At 40.2% G+C, this 21,029-nt stretch overlaps 1 pseudogene; it reads right to left on the bottom strand.

Annotated features, from left to right (window-relative positions):
• Positions 1–6,281: 6,281 nt before the first annotated feature.
• Positions 6,282–19,794, bottom strand: LOC115665751 (U-box domain-containing protein 43-like; annotated as a pseudogene).
• Between the last annotated feature and the right edge of the window lie 1,235 nt (positions 19,795–21,029).

Genomic DNA, 21,029 nt, shown 5'->3' with positions numbered 1-21,029 from the left:
TTATTTGGTTTTTCGAGCACAATGCCTGATTTTTTGGAGGGTGTTAAAATGACATGTCGCCTAGTTCGATATTCAGTGCTGCCATTGATTATCACCCCCATTTTTCACGAAATGGCATGACTCCATGAGTATGTGCTTGTGTCTATTTTTGAAAATAAATGCACGGCGAAACATGAAATGTGGAACGATTGATATGACGACAACGTGACATAATGATGATATATAAATATGTATACAATGACATGCAGCATTTTGACAATATAAATTCATATAGATGTCATAATGATTACAGGATAAGCCACATGACATAATGATGACATGACAAAGCACATGACATAACGAAAATGTGGTAAAAACATACAAATGTCAAACGATAACATGGCAAAGCATTCGAATCATATGTTAGATGACGTGGCAAAAGTACGCGAATATCGTGACAGTGACATGAAGAGATCTTCCTTGAAAAATCAAATCTCGAAGCCAATGCCCTTCTCGCTTTTGTGATCACTTTACTTGTGATGGTTAATTCGGAGAAATTCCTGTCATACTTCCTAAATCAAAAAAAGTCTTATAAAAGATGTTACGACACGGCAAAGTAAGGCCCATTTAGTAACATTTTCGTTTCTATGTTTTTCTGTCTGTTTGTTTTTCGAAACAGAAAAAGAACATAAATCTATTTATGTACATCAGTAAATTATTTTTTTACCAAAATAAATAAGTAGCTAGGAATAAATTTGAAATAAAAACAATAAATAAAAAAAATCTACTTGTTCGTCTCTATTTGCTAAGGGTGCAAATGGTAACCATTCTGCTCCAGAAATCAAATTCTTGCCAAAAATTGATTTCTGGAATTCTTGCCAGAAATTGATTTCTGGAACAGAAATCTGTTTTGATTTGTTGATGTTTTTTGCACCTAAAAAAATTTAAATTTTACTCAAAGTGGGTGGACATATGTATTATAAGCCATTCTGTAAAGTTTTGAAATTTTTGATTTTTTTTAATTTTTTTTGGGCACCTAAAAAAATTTAAATTTCACTCAAAGTGGGTGGCCACAGGTATTCTAAGCCATTTTGTGAAGTTTTGAATTTATTTATTTATTTATTTTTTTGGGCACCTCAAAAATTTAAATTTTACTCAAAGTGGGTGGCTACGAGATATTCTAAGTCATTCCTGAAGTTTTGAAATTTTTTATTTTTTTTTTTTTTGGCACCTCAAAAAATTTAAATTTCACTCAAAGTGGGTGGCCACAGGTATTTTAAGCCATTTTGTGAAGTTTTGAAAATTTTTATTATTTTATTTATTTTATTTTTTTTGGGCACCTCAAAAAATTTAAATTTCACTCAAAGTAGGTGGCCACAGGTATTTTAAGCCATTTTGTGAAGTTTTGAATTTTTGATTTTTTTGGGCACCTCAAAAATTTAAATTTCACTCAAAGTGGGTGGCCACATGTGTTTTAAGCTATTCGTGAAGTTTTGAAATTTTTATTTTTTATTTTATTTTTAAAAAAAATTCACCAAATTTCATATTTTCCCGAAATCTGACTTTTTTATTTTCTGGAAATTTTTATGAATTTTTTTAGAATTTTTCAATTTTTATGCATTTTCTGAAAAAAAAATATGAGAAAATAGGGAGAATACAATTCGGAATCAAGAAGCTACAAAAAGTAGCTTCTCTTTTTCTTGCCAAAAACTCATTCCGGAATCAAAAATGCATTTTGGAATCAAGTATTTTTAACAAACGTATTTTTATTGCAGAATGCAAAAATCGCTCCAGAATGCATTCCGGAAATTTTTTAACAAACGCCATTCTGTTCCGGAATGTATTCCGGAACATAATTTTTATTCCGTAATGCATTCCATGCGCACCCTAAGGGTGCGAATGGTAACCATTCCGCTTCGAAATCAAATTCTTGCCAGAAATTGATTTACTGAATTCTGCCAGAAAATTGATTTACGGAGGATAAATGCATTTGGTAAAACATGACTAATTCTGCTCTAGAAATTGATTTCTGGAACAGAAATCTGTTTTGATTTGTTGATTTTTTTTGCACCTAAAAAAATTTAAATTTTACTCAAAGTGGTTGGCCATATGTATTATAAGCCATTATGTAAAGTTTTGAAACTTTTGATTTTTTTTAATTTTTTTTGGGCACCTAAACAAATTTAAATTTCACTCAAAGTGGGTGGCCACAGGTATTCTAAGCCATTTTGTGAAGTTTTGAATTTATTTATTTATTTATTTTTTTGGGCACCTCAAAAATTTAAATTTTACTCAAAGTGGGTGGCTACGAGATATTCTAAGCCATTCCATGTAGTTTTGAAATTTTTTATTTTTTTTTATTTTTTGGGCACCTCAAAAATTTAAATTTCACTTAAAGTGGGTGGCAAGTATTTTAAGCCATTTTGTGAAATTTTGAAAATTTTTATTTTTTATTATTTTTATTTTTTTGGGCACCTCAAAAATTTAAATTTCACTCAAAGTAAGTGGCCACATGTATTTTAAGCCATTTTGTGAAGTTTTGAAATTTTGATTTTTTTGGGCACCTCAAAAATTTAAATTTCACTCAAAGTGGGTGGCCACATGTGTTTTAAGCTATTATGTGAAGTTTTGAAATTTTTGATTTTTTTTTTTTAAAAAAATTCACCAAATTTCATATTTTCCCGAAATCGACTTTTTTATTTTCTGAAATTTTTATGAATTTTTCTAGAATTTTTCAATTTTTATGCATTTTCGAAAAAAATTGTGAAAAAATAGGGAGAATGCATTCCGGAATGGGAAAATTCCATTTTGGTACCCAAAGTGGAAGCGTTTTCCGATTTGGTACACAAAGTGGACAGGTGTCAAATAAGGGCACGAAGTGCCAATTAGTCTCAAATAAGGACCGAAGTGCCCAAAATCTCAAATAAGGGCCTGGGTCGCGGCCGACAAAATTACTGCTTGGTCGGCAAGAATGTCTTGTTCCGGCATCGAACGCACTTTAATTATTTTTTTCCTTTCTGTTTTTCCTTTTCTGTTTTTTTTTTCCTTTTCCTTTTCTTGTTTTTTGTTCCTTCTCTTCCTCCGCCGGCCATAGTCGGGACCAGCGGAGGCGGCCCTCGCCGGCGTCAGGCAAGGGCCACCCTCGCCTGGGCTAGGCAAAGTCAGCCTTGCCAGTTGCCAGCGAGGTCGAGCCTCCCCAGATCTAGCGAGGGCTCGGCCACGCCGGTCGCTGGCGAGGCCGGCCACGCCCGACGTCGGCGAGGTCGAGCCCTCGCCAGATCTGGCGAGGCTGACCTCGACCAGCAACGGCGAGGTCGGTCTCGCCTGCAACGGCGAGGCCGAGCCTCGCCAGCGACCGGCGGGGCCAAGCCCTCGCCAGATCGGCGAGGCTCGACCTCGCCCGTTCTGGGCGCGGTCAGCCTCCCCTAACGCCGGCGAGGCTCGACCTCGCCGGCGTCGGGGGAGGCTGACCTTGCCCAGCAACGGCGAGGTCGGTCTCGCCTGCAACGGCGAGGCCGAACCTCGCCAGTGACCGGTGGGGCCGAGCCCTCGCTAGATCTGGCGAGGCTCGACCTCGCCGGCAACTGGCGAGGCTGACCTCGCCCAGCCCAGGCGAGGGTGGCCCTCGCCCGACGCCGGCGAGGGCCGCCTCCGCCTGAGGCGGGTGACCTCCGTCGGCCTCGGCTATGGCCGGCGGAGGAAGAGAAGGAAAAAAAAAAAAGAAAAGGAAAAAAAAAAGAGAAAGGAAAAATTAATTAAAATTACTTGTTATGTCCGGACAAGTACATTCTTGCCGGCCCAAGGCACTTTTGGCGCTCTGGCCGGCGACCCAAGCCCCTATTTGAGACTTTTTGGGCACTTCGGGTCCTTATTTGAGACTAATTGGGCACTTCAGGCTCTAACTTGATACCGTGTCTACTTTGGGTACCAAATTGAGAAAACGCTTCCACTTTGGGTACCAAAATGAAATTTTCCCTTCCGGAATCAAGAAGCTACAAAAAGTAGCTTCTCTTTTTCTTGCCAAAAACTCATTCCGAATAAAGAATGCATTCGGAATCAAGAATGCATTCGGAATCAAGTATTTTTAACAAACGCATTTTTATTCCAGAATGCAAAAATCGCTCCAGAATGCATTCCGGAAATTTTTTAACAAACACCATTCTGTTCGGGAATGCATTCCGGAACAAAATTTTTATTCCGGAATGCATTCCATGCGCAGCCTAAGGCTCTTCACTTCATTTCATTTTTGATCGCATCATTGCATGCGTCTCGATCCTCACCAAGTGGGTTGTAATCATGATTTGGACAATCGAATGTGCAAAAGCTGAGGCTGCGCATGGTAACCATTTTGTTTCTCTATTTCTGTTCCAGAAATAGGTTTGGAACAGAAATCCGTTTGGTAACACAATTTTAAATCCTATTTATGGAACAAATTTTTGTTCCAGAAATAGATTTGAAAGAGAAATCAGAAGCTAAAATTTTTAACTTCTCTATTTCTGGAACAGAAATGAGAAATATAAATTTTTCTCATCGCTCGTCTTCGCTACTAGCCGGCCACCCCCGTCGTCGCTCACTATTGCCACCGGCTGCCTCCCACCACCGCCAGCTACCGACCACCGGCCACCTCCTGCCACCATCGGCCGCCAGCCGCCTCCCGCCGCCGGCTGCCGCCAAAAAAAAAATTCCAAAAAATCCTTAAAAATTGAAAAATTCCAAAAAAATTCATAAAAATTTCTAGAAAATAAAAAAAAAAGTCAGATTTCGGGAAAATAGGAAATTTGTTCATTTTCTCCAAAAAAAATAAAAAAATTTCAAAACTTCACAGAATGGCTTATAATACTTGTGCCAATCACTTTGAGTGAAATTTAAATTTTTGAGGTGCCAAAAAAATCAAAAAAATCAAAAATTTCAAAACTTTACTGAATGACTTAGAATATATGTGGCCACCCACTTTGTGTGAAATTTAAATTTTTTGAGGTGCCCAAAAAAAATCCAAAAATCAAAAATTTCAAAACTTCACAGAATGACTTAGAATATCTGTGGCCACCCACTTTGAGTGAAATTTAAATTTTGAGATGCCCAAAAAAATTTAAAAATCAAAAATTTCAAAACTTCACAGAATGGCTTAGAATACCTGTGGCCACCCACTTTGCGTAAAATTTAAATTTTTTGAGGTGCCAAAAAAAAAAACCAAAAAATTCAAAACTTCACAGAATGACTTAGAATACATGTGGCCACCCATTTTGAGTGAAATTTAAATTTTTTAGGTGCCAAAAAAATAAAAAAATTAAAAAAATTTAAATTTTACTCAAAGTGGGTGGCCACAGGTATTCTAAGCCATTCTGTGAAGTTTTGAAATTTTTTATTTTTTGATTTTTTTTGGGCACATCAAAAAATTTAAATTTCACTCAAAGTGGGTGGCCACAGGTATTCTAAGCCATTCTATGAAGTTTTGAAATTTTTGATTTTTTTTGGAAAAAATGAACAAATTTCCTATATTCCCGAAATCTGACTTTTTTTTATTTTCTGGAAAATTTTATGGATTTTCTGAATTTTTTTTAGATTTTTAGGAATTTTCCAAATTTTCTAATTTTTTTATTCTATTTCTAAATGAAATGAAGCGATTGTCCGCCGCCCGCCGCCGGCCACATGAGAAGGAGAAATTTTGTGCCATTATCAAACAAATTTCTGTTTCTGAAACAGAAATTTTGTGTCGTTATCAAACATATTTTTTAGCTTAGAAACTCCTCCAGAAACAGAAATAGAAAAATCAATTTCTGGCCAGAAATTGATTTCTGAAACAGAATGGTTATCATTCGCAGCCTGAGTGTCCAAGTGGAACTGATTTGGATTAGTTTGAAAATACTTTCTCAAAATCCATGAAAGCAAATCTACAGCTGCCAACCATTTCAAAGCAAATCTACAGCTGCCAACTCCATTTTGCCAATCACAACGTCGACGATCTTGAAATGATACAACACAATAATCTTTATTATACAAATTAAGCATACCCATATGACCATGAAATGATGGCAATTATATTTACCATGAAAGGACTTTCTTCCTATCTGTCGCACAATCAGTTTTGACTCCTCCTGTCATAAGCCATGCTGTGCCAGCTCGGACATCGCATCGGACAACTGATCGTAGTTCTGACTTCAAGCTCGGCTACGACAGGGCCTGCATCGGTCACCTTATAAACAGCTTGGTGACAATAACTTGCTAATACAGGCTTTCACATCCGTCAAACTTCTCACAGACAAGCACAACCTGTCTAATATTTGCCACACAAGTTAAAAGTCGTGCCCCATCAAAGAATTTAAGCATTGACCAAAGCGCGCTGCAATTGTCAAGAAAAGAATTCTATACAACAAAGAATTAATCTATTCTATATGTCTGACTGATTTCTGGCTAACTTACCAATTAGTGATCCGCTGGTTTTGTTTCCTTACAATCTAACTACTCTCAAGATAATTGGTACAGGGTTTAGCACAGCAGTTCCACTTCAGCCAGTAACACTTTGCAACTTCAAACAGATTGAATACTGAGAGCTCCAATCGCACCTAGGACTTCACATCCAAATGGCAGTGCTTCTTGAAGATCACAATAATCGCTGAAATTCATGACCATATATATATATACATCCTCTTGAGCAAAACATTCAAGATTATGCTGCCGGTCATCTTAGACTTCACCAAAAAAAAGGATTACGTCCACTCTCAGTCATCAATTTGATGGCTCGTGAAAGCAGCTATGCACTTGAAACAGCCGAGACTCAAGTCATTTAAAAATAAGAAGACTGATCAGGAAGCACGTTTAAGTGAGCAAGTATTTTGGCAGCTAAAGATTTCATTCTGCTGCTTCCGCGCTGTGTCAAGTCAACTAGCGGCATTTGTGCCAATGGTCCATACCTCAGTTTGAGTTCTGGCAACCGGAAAATCCTTTCCAACTCCTCTAATGATTTCTCCTGCAAACTAGAGGAAGAGGAAACAAGAAACTTTATCATTGGAGGAATCACATTTGCTTCCACAAGAACCTTACTGCCACTTTGCAGTTTTTGGCCCTCAATTAATGTCAATAATGCATCTAAAGAAGCCTCACAGGCTTCGAGATCTGCCTCATCGAGGACCCCCACAAGAGGTTCCACAGCATTAGCTTCGATGAGGCAAAATGATGATTCCACTGAACAGATTCCCCCATGAATTGAGCAACCAGATTCCATAGGAGCTGAGAAGCACAAGAATCCTCTACGTTTCGGTATTGCCCTGCTCAATTGAGATGAGCTGCCTGAGAACTGAGCAAGACACAAGGAGGCACGCCTTTTCGTCAAACTAGTTCCAAATTTTAACAACTGCACCAGCAATGGAATAAGCCCCTCTTTAGCTGCCCTCTTTTGCATTTCCTGGTTAGTAGGTACAGTGAAACGACAAATAGCTCTGACAGCGTTTTCCACTAATTTACTCTTTTGAGAATTGTTCTGCCTAGAGATCTGCAGTAAGTTGAGAATAGCGGGGAAAGCTCCTTTATCCTGAAGCAATTCAGTGAATTGAGGCTCCTGTGGTAGCTTGGCGATTATCCCAACTGCAGAAGCAACCTCCTCATCATCATTAGAAGTTCTGATGATCTTAAGCAACGTCTCGACACACCTTTCTCCCACATGCTCTGTGATGATTGCCTCATCACTTTCATCAACCAAAAAATAGAGAAGCTTTACAGCATTTGCTCGGACGTTTAGCCTATCAAGCTCACATAACTGAACCAATGCTTGAAAAACAGAGCACTGCATGTGGAGTAGATCACCAGTATTACAAGTAGATGTAGAGAGAAAATGCAGCAAGAGTGAGATCAACATTAAATATCGTGTAATTTTGACTAAAGATAGAAAAACATAAGTATCGCTCAGATAACAAAGTTTGCATGCGACAGTTTCTCCACTGTTGGATCAGCATAAAAAACCATGATTTGCTAGGTAAATATCGACCATGCAGTTCCTCCAAAGGTGGGAGCATTAGTATCTAGACATTGAACTATATCAGTTCTTTCTTGTCACAAGTTACTAGGTAGGTCGTAAATTTTGCAAGTTGCAACCATGCAAAAGCCTTTACAGAGGATTTTGACCTTTTTCCTTTCAATGTAGAAGCTTTCGTGAAATTTTGGAAAGACTGTCTTTGAATTGTTGATAATTGCATATTTAACATGATACACCTTACTAAAACAAACCTCACCATCCAAAACAACTGACCTCAAGATATGTGAAACTCATAATGAAAGTACCTCACTGCAAACAAGGCAGTTATGCTTATTATTGCTGCAAAGGAACAGAAGAATGAGATCGCAAAGATCAGAGGATGTTACCTGCCTCAATCTGGTCCTGACATTAGTACCACAAGGGGATCGACACAGGCATGAAAAGTTCGAAGAATGCACTCTTGTACGTTCAGGCCAGAGAATATAGTCAATGAAAAGAGCTTGAAAATATCTTCCGATTCCAACAACAAGCTCTGTGTCTGATCTGCCTCTTGAGACAAGGTTGATATAGCAAGTTGCATGATTGTGGCAGCCAAAGTTTCACGCAAGCTCAAGGATGATGAGCTGTGATTAAAGAGAACATCGAGTAAGGGGCCGACTGCTCCATCTACTATCATCTGGAGCCCATTTTTTGGTAAAGTCGAGAGGGTGTAGAGAGCCTTGATAGCCACTTCTTTCACCTGAATGTCAACATGTTCAATCAAGTGAAGGAGGGGATCCAACACTCCACCCTCATAAAGGGATGCCTTGTTGTGGTCGGTCAACTCCATTTCTGCCAAAGCTGTTGCAATGGTCATTTTGACATCCTCCGGTCCTGCATTTACATTCTATCATAAGCTGTGTTACCAAATTAACCTTGCAGTACTGCTCAATCAAACCCGATTTACACATTTGATTAAAAAAAAATTAAATGAGCAGTGTTGACTTGCTTCCAGAGTGTTGATGCACATCAATAAAAACAATTGTATGTTCCCTAAGTTGTTTTCAATTAGCAATTACACACTTTATTCTTGTAGTGCAAGCTTCCACCATAAATGATTTTCATAACCCACAATAAAATATACTCCCAAGATCACTGGAATGGATTAGACTGTAAGTATAACCCTCAAAGACAACACCAGCAGTGATGCCAGGTGAACTGTTTGAATTAGATTCAACTGAAACAAATTCCGCCTTGTTGTACTAAGAAGAGGGGTCGGAACTTTTGAATGAGATAAAAGAACAAAATCTACAGAAAAAGGATTCCCGCTTCAGAAGCCCCTATCAGGCTCACTGAAATAAACGTCCATTCATATGCAAGATCAGGATTTTTTTGTCTACAAATAAGCTCATCCTAGTTTCATACAACCAAGTTCAGATAAATGATGTTGTGTTAACCAGGAATGAAAAAGAACAGCTAACTGCTTCTTTAGTGATATTTTAGACTTGTAGAGGGCCCAGAATCACTTATGCTAACATAAAGACCTTAATTTACGCAGTCAGAATTGAGGAAATCACCGGAAGAAAGACGCTGCAGTAAATACTTGAAGTAATTTGCCTTTGCCATCTGCACAACATTCTGATCTGAAAAGGACAGATTATCCAGTAGCTCTTCTGCATCTTTTGCAGCTTGAATATCATCACCCCTTGACATGGTCACCAAAAGAAGTATGCATCATTGAACCTTCCCCAGGCGATCTCTTATAGAACTATATTTCGATAATTCTAGCAATAATCTTACAGCTAACTTCATCTCACGGCATCCAAGAGAACCAACAATCACTTTCAATTGCGTTGCCGACACTCGCAATTCTTTCCTATATCATAAACCATCATATGCAAATATGATTGATGTTAGCATTAGCTGTAGCTAGAAAATAATCACCTAACACGTATCCAGACCATGCAAACATAATAGGGTTAACTCGTTCATTTACATATGCTAGATATGCTAGACTGCTAATTCTCTGCAACAGTTTCTGCAGTAGAGGTGCTCCCCTTGCTATAACATATAAAGGAAAATTTGCAGTAACTAAACCACCATAAGATTACTGTCTCATGTTTGGTTTGGAGGTAACTCTTATAAATGAGGAGGGTGGCAAACTGCCTTCTCTTGGAGGACACAATAATCTAGCTAATATAGACCAAACTAGGATACAAGTGGAGCTTTAAGTATCATTTAGTTTCTTATTTGTAGTGAGCAATTAGTTGGTTCATTGACAACAAAGTCAAATTTTAAAGAATTTTTCACTTGATAGAATTAATTAAAAATTGATGAAATTGAACAGCAAGGACAGTAACTTTCGAATACAAACAGCATATCTAGCTTCATAAATGCGAGAAACTGAAGTGTAGCAGTAGTATGTTGCTGGGAATCGGAACAATGCCATTGCAACAGCCTGTAAGCACCCACGTGTGCTCTAGACTTTAAAGCATTAGAAAGAGGAACTCTTCTTCTCCCACCTCCATGCAATTAACCATATACAGAAAAACATGACTTATGTACCTTAGCATGATCAGTATCCCTTGCCACTAAGCAGAGGATAACGAGAACACGACTTTTAATTTCTCGAATTTCTCGACCTCTTGAACACAGAAGTTCGATCAATATGGGTATGTAGTCCTCCATTATTACCCACTCTCGATGCACAGCTCTTTGTTCACAGAGATCCTGTAGCTGCTCCAGGCAACAAAACACTTCTTCATCATCTGACTCAAGCTTCTTTTTTATGGAAGCAATCGTAATCATGTTGTTTCTGTCCTTCCATTCTTCGATAGATTGTCGCAGAGTTTTATTTGGCCGTAAAATTGATGCATCTAAAGGAGTCATTGTGAGAGGACACATGTTATTCCCTTCTGCAAACCATTTTTCTATCGCACTTCGCTCAAAAGTATGTCCAGATGATGTCTCCACAGGGTCCACCATGACATCTCGAGTGATTGAGCAGTAAAATGACTGGAGAGGTTCCAGTGGTTGAGTTCCCAAAGACTTCCGCTTGGTGAAGTATTTTATCTCCCTCTCCTTAGGAGATGAAGCAGCATCTGCCCTTTCTAACAAAGAAATTATCTGCTCCATCTGTATCGCTTCTGCCTGATCCTTCCGCAGCTGGGCATTTTCAATCTCACTCTTGAACTCATCAAATTCTCTCCTCAGGGACGTCTTCATAGTAGATACACCAACCACCTCCGCAATACGAACCAGCAAATTATTTGCGTAGGATCTGTCGACGGTCCTATCCTGTATTCCAGATTCAATTTTCTCTAGAATCTCTTCCTCAGCTGAAGCAGCCCGAAGCTCCGCCTTCTCCATGTTGTCACATAGAATCTTGATGTCCTTACTTATATTAGAAGAGAGATCCATGGATGCCAACGGGAGGAGGCTTAATCCTCTACTGACCTCTCTTATGCTGTTCTCCAAGCTTTTCACAATTTTGCGGCAGCTCATTAGAAGATACACTTTGCTCCTTTTGCTGCACTCCCTCGTAAGTCGCTTGGCGTTGCTGACTTCTCTATTAAGAATCTCGATAGCAGCGTGCAAGCTTCGAGAATTACTGATTTCTTTCCGACTTGTTTCACCAGAAAATGCTCCCGTGGCGAAATATAATTCACCGAAAGTCGTTCTTCGATTCTTAATGTGAGGAGACCGGGTTTCGTGGCGACTCCGGACAGGAAATATCCAGGGAGACAAGGAAAAACGGCGAACTTTTACTCCGAACTTCGAACCGGACTATATGTACAAACCGTGCCGGAATTTAATCGATGACAAAGCTTGAAAATACAGCCGCACACGTACACAAAGATGTAACCCGGAATTTAATCGACGATGCAACACTCGGGATAGAGATACACGCCAGAATTTAATCGACGACACGAATCGAAAAGCTAAAGCTAAGGAAAGATAAAGTGCGGTACATGAAAGTAAAGATAATTAAAAGATAACATGTTGTTTGATTTTTTGTCGGTCGTCTTCTCTCCGGTAGATGGCCGGTGATATTTATAATGGTCGTGTGGTAACTGTTCCTTAGCAGTTTTCAACAGTTGTGCCCATGTTCTTCCATTCCGAAAATCTTGTCTTCATGTCCATGTGACGTCATGATTCTGCTTTCAAGATAACTGTCTTACGATCTTGTCCACAAGTGATAACTTTCTCATAATCATGGTTCCAAGTAACTGTTCTCTCAAAATACGCATGTATGCTCCTTAGTGGTTTCCAACAGTTACGTTGAATCCACTACCTTGACGGTTTTCTTTTTACTCCACTACATTGGCGGTTGATTTGACTCCACTATGTTGACGGTTACTTCTTCTTTCTGCATCTCCAACCAGTCACAACCGTCGACTTCCTCTTAATGTCGAAAACTCTACAGTGATTTTCTGAGAAAACTCAAAACATAAAAGTTGTAGATCCATGAGTCTTCGTTCTTTTGGCTTTGGAATCATGTCAATCCGATCTGTCTCGAAGAAGTTATGACCATTTTCCCCAACTAGCGCAGAACTGCAATTTCGTCGAAGTATCGACAAGATGAAGTCACGACCGTCGACTTCCTTTAACCTCGATGGCTTCTACACTGATTTTCTGAGAAAACTCAAAACATAAAAGTTGTAGATCCATGAGTCTTCGTTCTTTTGGCTTTAAAATCAGGTCAATCCGATCTGTCTGGAAGAAGTTATGACCATTTTCCCGAATTAGCGCAGAACTGCAATTTCGTCGAAGTATCGACAAGATGAAGTCGCGACCGTCGACTTCCTTTAACCTCGATGGATTATACATTGATTTTCTGAGAAAACTCAAAACATAAAAGTTATAGATCCATGAGTCTTCGTTCTTTTGGCTTTGGAATCAGGTCAATCCGATCTGTCTCGAAGAAGTTATGACCATTTTCCCGAACTAGCGCAGAACTGCAATTTCGTCGAAGTATCGACAAGATGAAGTCACGACCGTCGACTTCCTTTAACCTCGATGGCTTCTACAGTGATTTTCTGAGAAAACTCAAAACATAAAAGTTGTAGATCCATGAGTCTTCGTTCTTTTGGCTTTGGAATCAGGTCAATCCGATCTGTCTCGAAGAAGTTATGACCATTTTCCCGAACTAGCGCAGAACAACAATTTCGTCGAAGTCATCGACAAGATGAAGTCGTGACCAGTCTTGTCAATAATACCCAAAAATTGGTCATTTTTGGGTGTAAATATATACACATGACACATGTCTCTGACATGTGTCCCTTATGTTGGCAACTTGATGATATTTGCTTCCACGTTACCTCAAGTATCCGCCATGTGTCCCTTGATGATCTTTGGCACAAACGAACCATGTCAACAAGTTGGCCATTTTTTGGTGTAAACATATGCCCCCTTTAAAAGAATGGAATGATTCATCAATCATTCGATTCTTTTAAATTAGGTAAGCAAGAGTCATCATATGCCCCCTTGTCATCGGCAAATATAAATTTTATTTTTGGCCGAATTTCATATTCTCATATGGCTCATATTTTTTTCTCGAAAGACACGTCGTCAGTAAAGTCTTCATGTGGCCCTCTATCTCCGTCCTTAAGTAATTGCTCATATTGAGACACTCTCGTTGCCAATTGGAATAAATCGGCAAAATTTTGACCTTCAAATTTTTGTCTAAAATTGAAGCTCAATCCATTGAAAGCCAAATTTGTAAATTCTTTCTCTGGGAGTGAAGTAAGACATCTATTTCTAGCTCTCTTGAATCTAGAAATGAACTGCTCGACTGGTTCATAATTATACTGCTTAATATCAGCCAAATCAGCAATAGACACATTGGGAACTAACCTGTAGAACTGGCTATGGAATTTTGTCTCCATTTGCTCCCATGAATGTATAGAAATAGCCGATAAAAATGTATACCACGTGAAGGCTGTCTTAGATAATGACAAGGGAAATAGCCTTAACTTCCAACAATCAGCATGAGATGCATCACCGCATTGTGCATCGAACCGACTAACATGTTCCACTGTCGATTGATCATCTTCGCCAGAAAAAAAGGTTGAAATCAGGAATTTCAAAACCTCTTGGATATGGTACCGCGTCCATCCACTCTGGATATGGTTTTCTATATACGGCTCTCGTATTTACCGGGTCATGTTCCATGCGTGGCACCGTTTGGTCTAGTATTACCTCAACCTGTTGAGGATCTTGACTATGGATCACTTGAGTAGGATTATCCAGACTCGCCTGCACTTCAATTGAACCACTTGATGTTCCAAGCCCATGCATGACCTCTTGGAAGGTGTTGACAATTATGGGCTTTATCACATCGATGACGCATTTTATCATATGGTTAATTGTTTCCTTCTGGTGTTCGTGGAGAATCCTCCTCATAGAAGCAAACATCATACGATCTAGCTGTAATTGCATTCTCTGCTCATCAGTGAGTTGTCTTGTCTTGGGTTGTCAACATCTTCACCTTGCTCTTGTTCTGCTACCGGTTGTGCAGTTGATGACTAAGAACATCCCACTTTGTCATTTTCACGTTGTGGTGATGAGTTGTTACCACCAGCATAATGGGGATCAACTTGTTTCCTTGCTCTTGGCATCGTATCTCCTCAAATCAACCACAATGGTCCCACCGGGCACGCCAAAATTATGTTTCACCAGAAAATGCTCCTGAGGCGAAATATAATTCACTGAAAGTCGTTCTTCGATTTTTAATGTGAGGAGACCGGGTTTCGTGGCGACTCCGGACAGGAAATATCCAGGGAGACAAGGAAAAACGGCGAACTTTTACTCCGAACTTCAAACCGGACTATATGTACAAACCGTGCCGGAATTTAATCGACGACAAAGCTTGAAGATACAGCCGCACACGTACACAAAGATGTAACGCCGGAATTTAATCGACGACGCAACACTCGGGATAGAGATACACGCCGGAATTTAATTGACGACGCGAATTGGAAAGCTAAAGCTAAGGAAAGATAAAGTGCGGTACATGAAAGTAAAGATAATTGAAAGAAAACATGTTTGATTTTCTATCGGTCATCTTCTCTCCGGTAGATGGCCGGTGATATTTATAATGGTCGTGTGGTAACTGCTCCTTAGCAGTTTTCAACAGTTGTGCCCATATTCTTCCATTCCGAAAATCTTGTCTTCATGTCCATGTGACGTCATGATTCTGCTTTCAAGATAACTGTCTCACGATCTTGTCCACAAGTGATAACTTCCTCATAATCATGATTCCAAGTAACTGTTCTCTCAAAATACGCATGTATGCTCCTTAGTGGTTTCCAACAGTTACGTTGAATCCACTACCTTGACGGTTTTCTTTTTACTCCACTACTGTTGGTTTTCTATGGAACATGCATAGTTAAAATTAAATATAAACGCAGCGGAAAGATATAACCATACATGTATCTCCAAAGGTGTTGTTCGTGCGTTTCAATCAAAAATCGGAAGACCATAGAGGGTTAATCGGATTACCTCTCGTAACGTGCCCAAAACGATTTCGGTTCGGATGTTCTTCAGTTCGAGCCCCACAACCATCGGACCTCTAGTTCAGACACACCACCAATCGCACAATGAACGGAAGGAAGAACTTGCGGATAATCACCAATAAAATTGTGCTAGCAATCTTGTGGCGACAATTCTCCATACTCTTGATATTTCAGTCACGACGTCGAAAGAGAGAAAAACTATTTTTTTTTTAACTCTCACGCACACATATTGCACTCTTTTCTTCTCGGTAGCAACTGTTGCTGATCCCATTCTATTTGTGCGATCAGCAACAGTTACTGATCGCATGGATACTCACCCCACAATCAGCAACCGTCGTGGATGATGCCCACGGTCAGCAACCGTGGGTGATGCACACGGTCAACTGCTGACCGTTTGCATGTACCACCATCATCATCATTTTCATTTTTTTTTAAAATTAAAACACACACGATCAGCAAGGAGCTGATCTTGTGCTGCACATGGTCGACATTTGTTGACCGTGTACACTTATAATTAATTTAATTTTATAAAATTAAGAGTGCAATATCATATGGCACATTAACATGTGTCCACTTTAGGTTTGCGTATGCATCATACGCACGCACGCTCATGACTGAAATAAAATTAAATTAAATCACATTTAATTTAATCTCAATCTGACTAATCGATTGCTATAATTGCAAACATATTTGCAATATTGCATCTTCCGTACAACGTCATCCTAAATTGGTTATGGTGTGTGACATTCCTAGGTTCATCACTGAGCTGGTAGTAGGACTTGCACTAACACGTTAGTACTCCCAAGAGAATTGATTGTCCCAATCAACCTCTAGGTCCTATAATCCATGATTGACATCTAGCAATATGTCATGGCTACCCAGACAATGTGAATATTTTAAGAACATAATGAACCCGTCAGCTTTGGCTACAGTGTAATTCAATCCCTCTGTCTTACTATGTCCCAATCGAACAAAGACCATGGAATATTTGCCAAGTCATCAATTCGATCATATGCACAAATCTAATTGACATGCATTTTATATGAGACATGAACAGTTCATTCTCGGTTACAACCCCGGCCGAGGATTTCAATGCAGTGTCAAGATTAGATTGCATAGGACATCATTATTGTACCTTGCATTTAACAAGGAGACAGATTCCATTTTGCGCAAACGTGTAACTTCGTATTTGAATGAACTATGGCCATCAAGTATAGAGACGGATCAACGAACCAGCAATATGCGCACCTGTGAACCATAGCCATCCAACATACAAGTCAACACTGTACCTCAGGTCTAAGGATTATTTACGGCAAAAGTACACCACAAGTGCCATAACTTGTGTACGGCGATCACTTTGGTGCCATAATTTTTTTTCGGATCACTTTGGTGCCAAGTCGGAGGAAAATTGATCACTTTAGTGACTCCGGCCAAAATTCCGGCCAAAAAGCTGACATGGCATTTATATTAAAAAAAAATGGTCTGACTTGTACACGGTGGAAATTACGTGGCTTTTTTTCGAATTTTTTAATTTTTAGAAAAATAATAATAATTAAAATAATTAAACAAAAAAACAAAAAAAAAAACAAAAAAGGTGTTGTAGCAGTGGCGATGGAGCCCTCGCCGCTACTGCCGCCAAGCCACCACCGCCGGGAAGGCCCGGCAGTGGTGGGCGCAGTGGTCGGCGAGGGTCGCCGGCTCTTGGCCGGGGCCTGGCGATCCTCACCTCTCCCGGCGAGGGCCGGATCCGGCGAGGCGAGACCTCGCCGTCGCCTGGGTCGCGACGGCGAGCAACCGCCTCGCCTTCGCTGGGCGAGGCCGCGCCTCGCCGTCGCGACCCGGGCGACGGCGAGGCGCGGCCTCGCCTCGTTGGGCGAGGTGGGACCTCGCCATCGCCCGGGTCGCGACGGTGAGGTCCCGCCTCGCCCGGCGAAGGCGAGGCCGACCTTGCCGTCGCCTAGGTCGCGATGGCGAGGCGCGGCCTCGCCTTCGCTGGCGAGGCGAGACCTCGCCGTCGCGACCCAGGCGACGGCGAGGTTTCGCCTCGCCGAATCGAGGGTCGCCGGGCGAGGCGAGGGTCGCCGGGCGAGGCGAGGGTCGCCGGGGTCGGCGAGGGTTGTCGGCCCGGCCGGGGCCGGCGACCTCGCCGACCACGGCGCCCACCATCGCTGGCCCTTCCCGGCGGTGGTGGCTTGGCGGCAGCAGCGGCGAGGGCTCCCTCGCCGCTGCTGCAGGGCTTTTTTTTTTTTTTAATTAATTAATTATAATATAATATTTTAAAAAAATACACGTCAGCGGGCTAAACAGCGTTGTTTTTGGTTTTTAATGCTAACTGGACCTCTCCGGCGAGCCGTGTCAGCGCCACATCGGATTTTCGGCGAGCCACGTCAGCATTGGCACTAAAGTGATCGATTTTCAAAAAAGTTGGCACCAAAGTGATCCGAAAAAAAGTTATGGCACCAAAGTGATCGCCGTACACAAGTTATGGCACTTGTGGTGTACTTTTGCCGATTATTTACACAAGACCAGAGCACGAACAAGTAGACATTCACCACGCTAAAAGCTTCCATGTTGCTAATCGTTCTATGCATGTTACGTTGAGTGAACTTGTCTGATACAAGCACCTGTGTTCTAACTCGGGTATCGCAATATCCAATGACTCGTGACTCGTCATTCCCTTAAGTATCCAATACTTATTGGTGAAGCTAAGAACACACCGGTCTCAACAGGATTATTGATATCCACTCAATGATCCATCGACCGGGAACAATTTAAAGATTCAGTCTAACTGTGAACCTGTCACACATATTCTTAACATCTTAAAAATAGGTCCAGTCACAACTGATCTTATGGAATCATTCATATATTTAAATAATTGGAAAAATGAATAAATACGTCATTGCCATTAAATAAATAATGAAATTGAAAATACAACTTAAATCCCTAACATGTAACTATTACATGATGACTTTAGGGCATACATCTAACAACTACATTGGCGGTTGCTTTGACTCCACTATGTTGATGTTTACTTCTTCTTTTTGCATCTCTAACCAGTCACAACAGTCGACTTCCTCCTAATGTCGAAAACTCTACAGTGATTGTCTGAGTAAACTCAAAACATAAAAGTTGTAGATCCATGAGTCTTCGTTCTTTTGGCTTTGGAATCAGGTCAATCCGATCTATCTCGAAGAAGTTATGACCATTTTCCCGAACTAGCGCAGAACTGCAATTTCGTCGAAGTATCGACAAGATGAAGTCACGACCGTCGACTTCCTTTAACCTCGATGGCTTCTACACTGATTTTATGAGAAAACTCGAAACATAAAAGTTGTAGATCCATGAGTCTTCGTTCTTTTAGCTTTAGAATCAGGTCAATCCGATCTGTCTCGAAGAAGTTATGACCATTTTCCCAAACTAGCGCAGAACTGCAATTTCGTCGAAGTATCGACAAGATGAAGTCACGACCGTCGAATTCCATTAACCTCGATGGCGTATACAGTGATTTTATGAGAAAACTCAAAACATAAAAGTTGTAGATCCATGAGTCTTCGTTCTTTTGGCTTTGGAATCAGGTCAATCCGATCTGTCTCGAAGAAGTTATAACCATTTTCCCGAACTAGCGCAGAACTGCAATTTCGTCGAAGTATCGACAAGATGAAGTCACGACCGTCGACTTCCTTTAACCTCGATGGCTTCTACACTGATTTCTGAGTAAACTCAAAACATAAAAGTTGTAGATCCATGAGTCTTCGTTCTTTTGGCTTTGGAATCAGGTCAATCCGATCTGTCTCAAAGAAGTTATGACCATTTTCCCGAACTAGCGCAGAACAACAATTTCGTCGAAGTCATCGACAAGATGAAGTCGTGACCAGTCTTGTCAATAATACCCAAAAATTGGTCATTTTTGGGTGTAAATATATACACATGACACATGTCTCTGACATGTGTCTCTTATGTTGGCAACTTGATGATATTTGCTTCCACGTTATCTCAAGTATCCGCCATGTGTCGCTTGATGATCTTTGGCACAAACGAACCATGTCAACAAGTTGGCCATTTTTTGGTGTAAACACGACTCAATTCTTTAAGTACTGGGACAATCCTTTCCAAGTAAGTAGAAAGTACCTTAAAACTTTCCTTCTCAACGACAACATCATTGGAAGCAACTACAACTTCAACAATGAACTCCACCATTTGAGAAAGGGCTTCGGATGCAGGAGCCAATGACGCATTAGTGATCACGTCCAACGTCATTTTGAGGCAAGCAAATGGGAAAAAGCAATCGAATTTCAAACACGGAGATGAGACAGCCGTACACAAAGGATGTTGATCTCATTTTTTTTAATGCAAAAAACCAAAATTTGACTTTGGGTTGACTTTTAGTCAAAGTTTGGCCAAAAAGTCAACTCAAAAATAAACTCTTTGACTTTTTGAAATTGAAATGCAAAAAGCTAGAAAATGAATGGTTAATCCTAATTCAAATGTTAAATGACTCTTTTTGGTTGAGGATTGGGTTCTGTCGCGATCAGAAACCCTAATCTTAAGTTTTTACCTTTATGACGCGTCGGCTAAAAATCAAGTGTTAACAGTTGCCTCTCTTTGAGAGGGAGTTCAAAGAGGTTCCTCTCAAAGACTAAATGATACCTGCAATTTTTAGTCAACTCCACTGGAGATAACATAAATGAACGACATTTGATTAGAGGACGTACCTTCGAAGCTTACCTTGAGCCTTGGTAGTGACCTCACTGTTGATGTTCTCATCGCTCTCTCGACCATGTAGTGTAAATGGGAAGGAAAGATGCGAAAGAAAAGAAAGGGGGATAATTTCTAAGGGTAGGTTTTGACCAAAGGTGGGAAGTCTTACCGTGTAACAACGGGTTTCGACTAGAAGGGGAAAGTCTCACTATTCAATAATGGGTATTGATTAAGGAAGGAGAGTCTCACCATTCAACAATGGATATCGACTAAGGAAGGAGAGTCTCACCATTCAACAATGGATATCGACTAAAAAGAGATGAATTGGTCATGGTTACTAACATTCACCATGTCTATTTATGAGTGCGATAGCACATCATGCCAATTTGAAGAAGAAAAGGAGGTCACAGGCGCAAAATCTCACCATGCCTAATTGAAAGGATGGTCATGAGTGCGCGTGCACTTCATGTCGATTTGGAAAGGGAAAAGGATAATGAAAATTCACTCCACTTGGGGAATTTTGATTTGAGAAGGACTACAAGCTGCAATTACTTGGATATTGAAGATCCGAAGCTACTAGCCTGCATTCACTTGGAAAAACTGTTAAAAGGGAATCATTCAAGGTTGTAACCAACCAAGAAATTTAATCAAATGAAGACTTTGAACATCATTCGAAGAATTGTCAATCAAACTCTTAGTAAATGCCATCAACTTGTCAAAATTCCTTTAAAGGAAGGTTTGAATAATATGATTTTGATATCTTCAAAAGGGTTTGTAAAAAATGCCAAGTTGAAATACCTTAATCAAAAAGGTATTCTCGCAATGGCTTTCATGAAGGCTTTTGCTCCTATTAATTAATGTGGGATTACAATTTTGATCACTGGGGA

This window comes from Syzygium oleosum, unplaced genomic scaffold (genome assembly GCF_021117445.2).
Source record: "Syzygium oleosum isolate NSW1041296 unplaced genomic scaffold, Sole_v2.1 Sole_v2.24, whole genome shotgun sequence".
In the NCBI taxonomy this organism is placed as follows: Eukaryota; Viridiplantae; Streptophyta; class Magnoliopsida; order Myrtales; family Myrtaceae; genus Syzygium; species Syzygium oleosum.
Note: the sequence above shows the minus strand (reverse complement) of the source record. Positions and strands in the feature narration are given on the sequence as shown.